This window comes from Physeter macrocephalus, chromosome 16, assembly GCF_002837175.3.
Source record: "Physeter macrocephalus isolate SW-GA chromosome 16, ASM283717v5, whole genome shotgun sequence".
NCBI classification, from domain to species: Eukaryota; Metazoa; Chordata; class Mammalia; order Artiodactyla; family Physeteridae; genus Physeter; species Physeter macrocephalus.
In genome coordinates this window covers 20,521,762-20,532,992 of record NC_041229.1, presented here as the reverse complement: position 1 = coordinate 20,532,992, position 11,231 = coordinate 20,521,762, and the positions used below count along the sequence as shown (strand labels likewise).

Here is an 11,231-nt window from a genome sequence, read left to right as displayed (position 1 = left end):
CTCTTTGGTCCCCTCTGCTGACCACTAGCACGCACCTACCATGCTGCAGTGAAATGATCTCCATGACTTTCTCCCCCACAGAACGTGAGCTTCCAGTGGGCAGGACCAGCCACGCTGGGTGACAGATTCTGAAGCTCATATCATAAGGTTTTCATAAAAAGGAAATAAAAGTTGAAATGTTTTATTTATTAGCCACCAATAACAGTGGCTATTTGGCCAGCCACCAAAACAAGATGAAATTGGTGGCTGCCTGAAGAAGAAAGAACTAGAAAAGCCAGAGGGATACCACCAATCTGGAGAGCCCGTGAAGAAGCTGGTCAAAATGGGGTCATCTAATCTACTGCTCTCTTGGCCCTTCTGCAAATCTTCTCTGCTATGTCTGGAGAAGGTTTTATTTGCTTGCTAGAGCTGCCATAACAAAGTACCACAGACTGGGTGGTTTAAACAACAGAAATTTATTTTCTCATACTTCTGGAGGCTAGAAGTTGAAGATCAAGGTATCAGTAGAGTTAGTTTTTTCTGAGGGCCTCTCTCCTTCGCTTGCATGCCTTCCCCTCTTTGTCTTCACATGGTCTTTTCTCTAATCTCCTCTTCATTTTTTTCCTTTGGCCGTGCCACAAGGCTTGTGGGATCTTATTCCCTGACTGGGGATCGAACCCGGGCCCCCTGCATTGGAAACATGGAGTCCTAACCACTGGACCACCAGGGAATTCCCTCTAATCTCCTCTTCTTATAAGAACACCAGTCATACCGGATTAGGGTCCACCTATATGACCTCATTTTACCTTAATTACCTTTTATAAAGATTCTCTCTCCAAAGTTATTTTCTGAGGTACTAGGGTTAGGACTTCAACACACGAATTAGGGTGGGAAAGGACCAGATTCAGCCCATGACAGAGGTCAACCTGGTGTTCACAGAAGCGCCAGTGAATTCCCGATAAAAGCCACAGCCAATCAATCCAGGAGCCAAGAAATAGGTCTGTGACTACCTCCTCTCTTGGCTGACTTACAACCCTGCAGATTCAAAGCTTCACCCAGTACAGGTGACCAAACATAACCTGATTTGGCCATCTACACCTCCTACATGAGCCCCCTTATCACTTCCCTGCCCCCAGCATTGATACTACCTGAGGCATTTCTGTGTTTGAGCCAAGGGCAAGAGAAGGTGTCGATGTGGAAAAAAATAGAGACATGTCTCCCTCAGGACTAGGATGGGAAATGACATCAATGGAGGCTATTTCTAAGGAGGCCCACTGGCTTGCTTCCCAAACCGCTAAGCAGAACATAGAAAAAGGTCCAAATTCCCTGGCTAAATGGAGGAGAGCCAAGCCACCAGCAAGCACCAGCAGTGGGCTGCTGACTGCCAGCCAAAGCCACGTGCTGCTAGACAGGAACCAACATGGAGCAAAAAGAGAGGCCTGGCAGCAGGTCGGCCTTCCCCTCAACATGGCCCTGGCTTTCGGCTTGTGCAGGGTCATGAGTCCTGAGCAGCCTCAGTTCCCAGGGTTGTTCTTCCCTGTTGGGTGCCAGTTGGCTAAATGTCATATTAGAAAAGAGTACAGGATGTGAGGTTCCAGATGAACTGACTCATTGTAACCAGACTTGGCTTGGCTTGGCTCCACAACGCCAAGACGGCAGTGGGGGGAAGTTGCTGACTCAGCGCAGGGGAGCCCAAGGACATGCAGGTAAGGGAGTGGTTGCGGGTGGAGCATGCCCACTGCAGACAACTGGAGTGGCCTAGAGACACTCAGAGCTCAACCAGCAAGCTGCAGCCCAGTTGTCTAGGGACAGGAAGCTCCTAGGCAGGCTTCACAGCTGCCCCTGATCCAGGTCTCAAGGGACAGGGTCCTGGGGGACTGGCAGAAACCAGATGCTGACTGCTCCAGGAGATATTAAAGCTTCTTCCGAAATCATCCCAAGCAGATCCAATGACCTGCACCTCGATCTCATCCTGAAATTGCATCTGAGGCAGGGAAGACCAAGCCACGCAGCCTAGCTCTGGAGCTAGAACTCAGGGGATGAGAGCCAACAACCTTTTCTGGACCAAGAAGCATCCTGGGCTTTGCCTAAAGAAAGGCACATTCTGCACACAACGATTATGGGCCTAAGAATAGAGAGAAAAAAAAGGGCAGTGGTCATGGTAAGGAATGGACCCTACCTTAGCAAAGATTCGCTAGGAGAGATGAAAGAGGAGATGAGACTAGTGATCATCTCACAAGAGCTAAGCCTCAAAAATCACAGGAGCTACATGTAGAACCACTTATCTTGGTTGTGGTTCTCCCCTTCAATGGGTAAGAACATAAAGAAGCATCCACACGATCTAAGACAGGAGTCTCTCTGCTAGAAGGTGAGAGGGATTCCATAGGCAACCTGGTGACCCCCCTTCATTCACTCATTCAGCAGATATTTGCCGAGTATCTGCTTTGTGCCAGGCACTATGCTGCGTGGTGAACAAAATTCTCACAGGCCCCACCCTCATGGAGCATAAATTCTAGCAGAGGGAAAAGAAAATAATCAATCACACAATTTAAAGTATTTATAATTGTGGCAAATGCTACCAAGGGCTTTAAGAGCATATAACAGGACCTAATCTGGGAGGTCTGGGAAGGCTTCCTTGGAAGTGACACCTAGGCTTCACTCTGAAGGATGAATGGGAATTACCTAGATAAAAGTATGGGATGAGGGTGGGGAGAGCATGCCGGGAAATAGGAGTAACATATGCAAAGGCCTTGAGGTTGGAAAGAGCATGACGGAATCAAAAAACTAAGAGATCCCCAGTGGCTGGGGTCCAGAGAGTGATGCAAGATGGGTCTGAAGAGCATCTTTCTCCAGAAGGTATACTATGTGGGGCCTTGTAGACCTTCCAAGGAGTTTTGATGTTTATCTACGAGAAGTGGGGAGCCATAGAAGGGCTCAGGGCAGGAAGAGATGACATAATTAGGTATGCCGACCTGAGCCCTCAGCCTTCCCCTATTACCTAATGTTGCCTAGATGCAGATGGAGAGACTTGACCTTGAGTATGCGTCCACGGTGATCTGAAAACTCTAACCTGGACAGTTCAAGAGGGTTACTCTGTTTCTAGTGAACAGAGCTGGCCAACTGATTTGTAAAGATAAAGTTTAGGTTTGCACTTACGTGTGCAGAAGGTCAGGATGTCAACATGGGCTCCTACCTGGGCTACACATTAAGTGGTATCTGTACTGCAGAGGGTCTAGACCGCCCAGTTTGTAGGAAAGAGAAAGTGAGGCTGGCTTGGCCAGCAGTGCTACACACTGAGGCCTATAAATGGTGGAGATGTTGGCACGTTAACGGTGATTTTCATGGTACCACTGACACCAGGCTCACCGGACTTAGCACAGAAGCAGCTAAGGTGGGATGTCAGACTCTCTTCCTCTCTGAAACTCTATGGTTCACTGCAAATTCCATCATAAACAGGAAGGCGGTTCCTTCTCCATTCACTCAAAGGGAATTTCTAATCCCTCAGTCTGGTAGTGTCCTCCTGAGATGCTCCATGTCAGGCAGTCTTTTTGAGGTAGGAGATAGATGGGTGCCTGGGCTGGACAGCTGGTGTTTGTCAAGTGGAGTAAAATTGAAGCTTTGTTTCCCCAGACACTCCAAGGACAAAGCTAGTGGCAGAAGCTGACCTCTGCTGGAATAAGGAGATAAGATTCCTGAGGTCAAGGAAAACTTACCTGTCTGCACAATGCGCAGGAGGGCTCACTGGGGGTCAAAAAGGGAGAGGGTGCCATCCCATAATAAGTGTGGACATACCCCCCACAGGCCTCTGTGGTGGAATCCATCTTAGCAAAAATTTGGCACGCATGTTGGGGAGGGTCCTAGGGCAGGTCAGGTGTGAAAAAAAGAAACAAAATAATTGGCCAAAGGTAAACAAAGACCCAGAAGGACTGTCCTATATAAGGGATTTAAATCACCTCTTTACCGTGCTCCTCCTCATTAGAGAGGACACCCATACCCTTTCTCTCCGGGTGTGTATTTCTGCCTTGCTTCTGTCTTAAATAAACGAACTGCTTCTCTGTGTGCTCTGCCACATGTTATGCTGTGTCTCTAATAATAAACTTTGTACCTGCTTTTATAGTTTTTGCCTCCTTGAGGAATGCATTTTTCAGTGGGGGTAAGAGCTAGGGGAACTTTGCTTCTAGCCTCTAGCCCTTGGTGGACTAGCGGCTAGGATTCCTGGTTTTCATCTAGGCTACCCAGATTCAATTCCTGGGCAGGGAACTAAGATCTCTCTACAAAGCCACTCACTGCTGTCTCTCTCACTTCTGTCTCTCCAAGATCAGTTACTCTGACCCCAAGGAAGAAGGATGCAGGGAAAGGTCCTTCTGGTCCCAGAGACCATCAGTAAGGAATCTAGCAAATCCCTCCCCGACTCTGAGCCAACTGCCCTCCCTGACACTCCAAATTGAATCTCAATCTCAGTTGTAAGGCTCAATTTGTCTCCGAAGTCGCCAAGAAGGGTAGGGAGGTTCTGAACAAAACCACAGGGCCACACTTCTGCTGGACTTCCTCCCCACCTGCCCAGGAGAAATGGCTCCGTGCTCGGCCTCTCACACCTTCTAGGCCCGTCCTGCTCCAAAGCCTGGACCCACACCACACAGCCAGCCACAACTCACACGTATGCAGGACTGACAACAAACCTACTGTCCTGTCCTCAGCTCCCCAGGGCCTCATCTGGCATGAAATGGAGAAGAAGTGAGCCCAAGGCCTCCTGAGAGAAGGAAAATGCAAGTCCCATCTGCGACTAAGACTTTCTGCAGGAGATGGGGGTCCACGCTGCTCACCCCACCCTCCACCACGGGAGTCCCGAACACACATGCACACACACACACACGCACACACACACACACACCTGTCCCCCGAAATGCTCACATGGCCACCGCAAGCCCTGGAACAGAAGGATGTCTCCCTTTATCTTTTCTTCACCTCTTCCCCATCTGAGTGCGCGTGAAGACACTCCGCTTGAGTCTAGGAGGACTTGCTACCACTTGGATAGCCTCTAATTTAGAACCTTTCTGCCTTTGGGTGCAGCAGACCAGCGAGGGCCAGGGCGGATACTTCCCCGAGGGCTGATCAGGGAGCATGGACTCGAGGTGCCCACACAGGACCCACTCAGGAACTCTGGGTTCCACGTTGCCCCCTCCTCCGCTGCAGCCAGTCCCTGCAGACAGCCTTGCTCAAGGGAGGGAGGGCAATCTCAGTAGGTAGGAGCTGTGGCAGCTTCCATCTTAGTGAGTCCACACCCCTCCGTCCTTTCCCCCCTAACTAAGTCTCCCCAAGTCAGGACATTCGTGCATTTTCTTTGTGTGCTGAGCATCTTTCCAACCCCTGGGCCCCTGGCACAGTGGATTTCCACTTCTTTTCCAGCTATGGCTCCTGCAGCCCTGACTCTGGACATGGCTACTGTTCAGCACACGCCTACAGAAGGGAGCCCCCATTGGCCACTCCTCAAGCTCCCCCCTCAGGCCCCCAGACAGACCCTCACACAAGGTGCCGCAAGAGTAGGCACCACGGTGACAGAGCTCCCCCTACTGACAGCTCACGGTAGTGGCAGGCCCAGGAAGGCTTGTGGGCTCGGTCACCAGTCTGTGAAATTAGGTTCCGCCCCCTCAATCCACCGTTCATAATGAGGGCAGCGTTATCCAGGAGATCTTGAGAAGCAGAGGCCTTTATATCAGTGCCAGTGCTCCCCAGACAGCACAGAACTTTAAGCAGAACTTGAAATGACACCCAGGACAGGGCCTTAACCCAGCAAGGGGTCAGCCTGATGGGACAAGTTCCAGGGTGCTCAGTGCCCCAAGCTCAAAGAATCATGTGTGCCAGGTAATTCAACTGTGTCCATGCTGACTGCCACCCAGAGAGCTGGCTTACCCTCCCCAAGGGAATCCTTAGACACTTTGCCCATCTCTTATGCCACTGGCAGCTAAACACAAGCCTACAATGTCTAAGGGACATGTTGATGTCCATGAAATGAGTAATAACATAATACACTTGGTGCTCAAAGCACCATGACATTCATTATCTCATTTAATCCTCAACAACTCCACATCAACCCCCCCCATAAAGCAGATGTCACCAGCAGCTGAGGCATGGAAAGATGAGGTACCGTGCCAGGAGGAAAGCTCAGCTCCTCCTACATTTTGTCACTTTCGTGAAGAGCTGATAACCCTAAGGAGGAGGGACTGGGAACCAGGAAGCTTCTGAGGCCTGATCTCCTCTGAGGATCCTGACAGAAGAAAAGAGGGCCAGACCTCTCCCTCCCCAGACACCGAGTTCACCATAAGGACCCTCCTTAGCTCTTCAGAGCCTTAGAACCACCAACACTAGTAGGTTAAAGGCTTAATGGAGAAGCGAAACAGGCAAGGGGAATTAACAAAGGTGCATAGACTTGATCAGCCTCTCCTGTCCTGTCCATGACCATGAAATGCATCTTTGGAAGGATCCAGGAGAGCAGTCAGCTGGGGGAATGCTGGGGGCCCTCCTGGATAAAACTTCAGGGCATCTCCCATCTGCAGCCCTAGTTTATACAATCCAGCACCTTCAGAACTTGGCATGGGATTCACCTTGATGTCATTTTTGCTGTAAGACAACAAATGCTAATTTGTTCACATTTATTGGAGTGGATTGATCAACCCAGCAGCAGCAGCATAAATGAATGCTAATTGGCCTCATAGTCATTTATCATCGTTAGAGCTGTAAGACTGTGTGGTTAGTAATCAACTAGACTTGTAGGTAAAAGATTTACCAGTCACCTAGGTATTCATTTACTGATTCAATAAAATTTACCTAGTACCTTTCAGAGGAAGACACTGTATTAGGTACAGTAAGTCCCCTACATATGAATCTTCAAGTTGCAAACTTTCAAAGATGTGAAGGTGCATTTGCACGTCTAATCACATAAGTTAGTTCATGTGTCTGGCGTACATTGTCACATGCGTGCATCCTTTGTAAGTAGTTGTGCTTTTATGTACTTTATACTGTAGAGAGTACAATAGTACAGTACCTTTATTTGAAGCCCAGGATGTCCAGAAGGAAGAGGGTAGAGAGAGTTGAGTCCAACAGGAACCAGAACCTGTGCCATTAACGTAAGGCGTGAGTAAAATTGCAGCTTGCCCTCCGTCTCCTGTTGCTGACGATCCTTCAGCTCTGCCATCTCCCCCCTCCTCTCCCTCCTATAGTCAGTAACTCTTCTTTCCTGTTCACTCGATGCGAGGCCCTGTATGCCAGCTGCTGTACTGTACTACTTACTGTACTTTTCAAGGTACTGTGTTTGTTTTTTTATGTATTATTTGTGTAAAATTATTATAAACCTATTACAGTACAGTACTATATAGCCAGTTGTGTTAGTTGGGTACCTAGGCTAACTTTGTTGGACTTACAAACACGTTCTTGGAATGGAACTTGTTCATACGTAGGAGACTTACTGGACTTCAAAGGATGAATAAAAAAGATCCCTGCCCTCAAGTAGGTCAAACCTTAGTAGAGCAACATGTGAGAAATCCTCGAATAAAGGTAAACTATGCCAAATGCCATGGGAGGGTACAAACTGCCACGACAGTTCAGAGAGGGGGTGATCATATCTCTCCGGGGAATCACAGAGGGCTTCATGAAGAAGGCAAGGTTTGGGCTGGACCTTGAAAAGTGGGTAGGAGTAGAACAGACATGGTGGGACGTGCATTCCAGGGCAAACGTGTGCAGTGGCGGAGGTGGGGGAAATGAAGGGTGTTTTTTGGAAGCAGTGAGGCTCGTGGTAGGCAGCAGGAGCATGTATGTGTAGGGAAGTAGTTCACAAGCACTGCTCAGGCCCTGTGGCAGAGGCCAGGCCCTGTGCGCTGTATTTAAGCCCCATGCCTGCCATGGGGATACACGAGGGAACAACACACGTAAAGTCCCTGACCTCACAGAGCTGACAGTCCCTCCAAGGATAAGACCAAAAAGGAAGACTGGAGAACCCCAAATTCTGCCCTTCTAAGTCGCTTGGGGATTTGTGGGTTGGTACTGAAGAGTTAGTGACAATTTTTAATGCTGAAAGGATGTGATTAGAGACTTTTGGAAGATTAATCTGGCCCCAGATTATAAGGCAAATTTAAGAAGAATGAAAAAAATTGAAAGTCCAGTTAGGAAGCTATTGCAGTAACATAGATGAGAGATTATGACCAAAACCAGGGTAATAAGTAGGAAGAAGAATAAAGGTGTGAATGGAAGAGATACTACCCAGGTAGACTGTACCAATTTGGGAACCAACTGGATGTAGAAGGCGGGCAAGGAAAGCATTAAACTGGTCTGGGCTCTTGAGCCTGGGTAACTTAGAGAATGTTGGTGTCATGATCCGAAACCAGGGAGTCGAGAGGAGTACATCGGGACAGGAAAGGAGAGGAGGGGTTAAAGCAGGGTGTGCCCGGTGCCTGACCCACCAAGGAGGCAAGGGCTGTTCCATCTGCAGAAAGATCAGAATAACCAAGAAACCATGGAGAGGGCGCCAGCGGACATTTGCAGCAACATGGATGGACCTAGAAATTATCAGACTAAGTGAAGTAAGTCAGAAAGAGAAAGACAAATATCATATGATATCGCTTATATGTGGAATCTAAAATATGACACAAATGAAGTTACTTACAAAATAGAAACAGACTCACAGACATAGAAAACAAATTTATGGTTACCAAAGGGGAAAGGGGGAGAGGGAGGGATAAATCAGGAGTTTGGGATTAGCAGATACAAACTACTACATATAAAATAAACAACAATGTCCTACTGCATAGCACAGGGAAGTATATTTAATATCCTGTATTAAACCATAATGGAAAAGAATATGAAAAAGAATACGTATATATATGTATAACTGAATCTTTTTATTGTATACCTGAAACTAACACAACATTGTAAATCAACTATACTTCAATTTAAAACGAGAGAGAGGGCCAGTGGGAAAGGAAAGTAGATGAAAAAAATGGTAAAGGAGGGCTAGATAGCGAGCAGTTACATCTCCTCAAGGCCCTAGCACCTACTGTTCTCTCTTGATGTTTCCAAAGCTCTTTAGAAAGACACTTTCTCTTCCAAAAACCATAGCTGCTCCCCCAGGAGACCACGCAGTAGTAGAAATATGTGCGACAAATGAAGTGGGGATATTGAGGCAAGATTTGGGGGTCTTCACCTCCAATGTCCCTCGTAGCTCTAATACTTTTTCTTGGTTTTTCCACTGACAGTTATTCTCCCTCCACACTCTAGAAACCCCGACTCCTGGTCCAGAGATCCTAACTTGTCCTTTTCCCCATTATCCCCAGAGCCCAGGCAGGCCCAAATTCCAGACAATGACCACCACTGGCATCAGAAAGGCCAGATCAGAAGTCACCCTCTTGGCCAGAAATCAGGCCCTCTTACCTACCCCCCACCTCCCCTCAGTATCACACTACATCAGACACAGACAGGTCCAGGTAGGTCTGGCAGGGCAGCTCCCAGGCTGGGGTGGGAAAGTTGACATCTCCTGAGAGTTTACTCAAAACGCGTGTGCCCTGACAGAGCATGTCCTCTGGGGGCACATCAAAGGGACTCAGGAGGCATGATCAGGACATTTCTCAGCCTTGCAGCAGCCAAATGCAGACACCTCCAACTTGCAATCCCACCACCAAAGTCTCAAAAACAGAATGAAAATCAATTTCCCACAAAGGAGCTGGTTTCCTTGGAGATCTAGAATTCTCTCAGTGGCAGAGTCTCTTCATAAATGGGTAAGAAAAGTCACTGCTGCCTCCAATTTTTTTATTGGAGCATCTGTTTTCTCTCATAATGCCATTAAACAAACCCAGCAAAGTGGAGCTACCAAACTGAAAAATAATTAATAAATGATCAGTTCTCTACTCATCTCCAGCTCTGGAGACTGGGGGAGAAATGAGATCCATTCACAAAAGGATTCTCCTCTTTTGGAGAAAGCCAGCCACATTATAGACATCTCTGGGCTGTGAAATTGAGCAGGATCCTCCAGTAGCGACTGAGAGGGACAGTCCGTGGCTGGAAAGGAGAACCATCACCACTTGCTCAGCATTGCCAGTAACCCAGATATGGGACCTCTGCTCACAGCTCACAGAGGGCTGCTCTTGTCTCACCCAGACAATGTATGGCGAACTCCACACAAAAGGGCAGAAGAATGAAAAAATTTTTTCTAATAAATATTCTTTTGCTGCTAATCCACGCTTTGTAACTGTCAGGCTTCATGGAGCTGGCAGTGAGCCCATCAGATAACAATGCAGTTGTGACCTGAGAAATGTGAGAAGAGGAGCAGATTAATAAAGATGAAAAACATGTTTGGTAACTGTGTCTGAGGAGAGGTCCAAGGGGAGTCCTCAGACGGGTATCCTGGCAGCTCTGGGACTCCCAAACTAATGCCACCCAGAAGTTGAGGCTACCCCACAGACATAGCGGTCAGATGTGTGGGTCCTGAAAGCAAGCAGCTAGTTTCTCTAACTTTCTGCACAGGTATTTGCTCCCTGCGCCTTCCCAAGTCAGCTTAACGGAAAATGGAAACAGCATGACAGAGGTGTCCCACCACAAGGCACGTGCTTTTGGTGCCCCACCCCCAGCATTAGGCTGAGAACACACACAGGTCTCCAGGAAGGCAGCCCAAGGCAGTAACATGCTCCCCTCCTGCTCTCTGACAAGCTCCCAGCAAGCAGCCCCATCCAAAAATGAAGCTGTAGGGAGAGGGATTTGACTAATGGCTATGTTTTCCTAACCAAGAGTTAGGACAAGTGACTCGACCAGTCATGACCATGGGTAAGATGGAGCAATCAGGACAGAACACTTCTGAGCTAGGGTTGTCCTGAAAACTCTGGGTTTTGTTCTTCTAGACCAAGTGATATGACAAGAATTATTCCATAGATGGAACAGGAAGAAGATAAAGGGATAGAGGTCCATGTTTACACCTCTACATCTTTCTCCAGTTTTCCTCCCTCCATCATCATCTATGATTACATCCTACAGAAAGGTTTGCCCCAGATCAGCCTCCAGGATTTCCCCAAACCCTACCACATTGTTCCTGCTGCTTTTCCCTGCATCTCTGTCCCACTGACCACAGAGTTTTGCAGAGGCTCCAGCCAGGCATCGGCTTCTCTTTTCAGGAGGAACTGGGGACTACGGGCGTGGTTCATAGTCACCACGCAGGGACAGCAGACTAGTAAGGAGACCCGGGGAGAAGAGTCAGGCATCGTCAGTACTGTTCA

At 48.1% G+C, this 11,231-nt stretch overlaps 1 non-coding gene across 1 annotated transcript; it reads right to left on the bottom strand.

Moving 5' to 3' along the window:
* Positions 1-636: 636 nt before the first annotated feature.
* TRNAW-CCA (transfer RNA tryptophan (anticodon CCA)) lies at positions 637-709 on the bottom strand. The gene has a single exon. It is a non-coding gene; the product is annotated as a tRNA-Trp (tRNA).
* Positions 710-11,231: the final 10,522 nt, after the last annotated feature.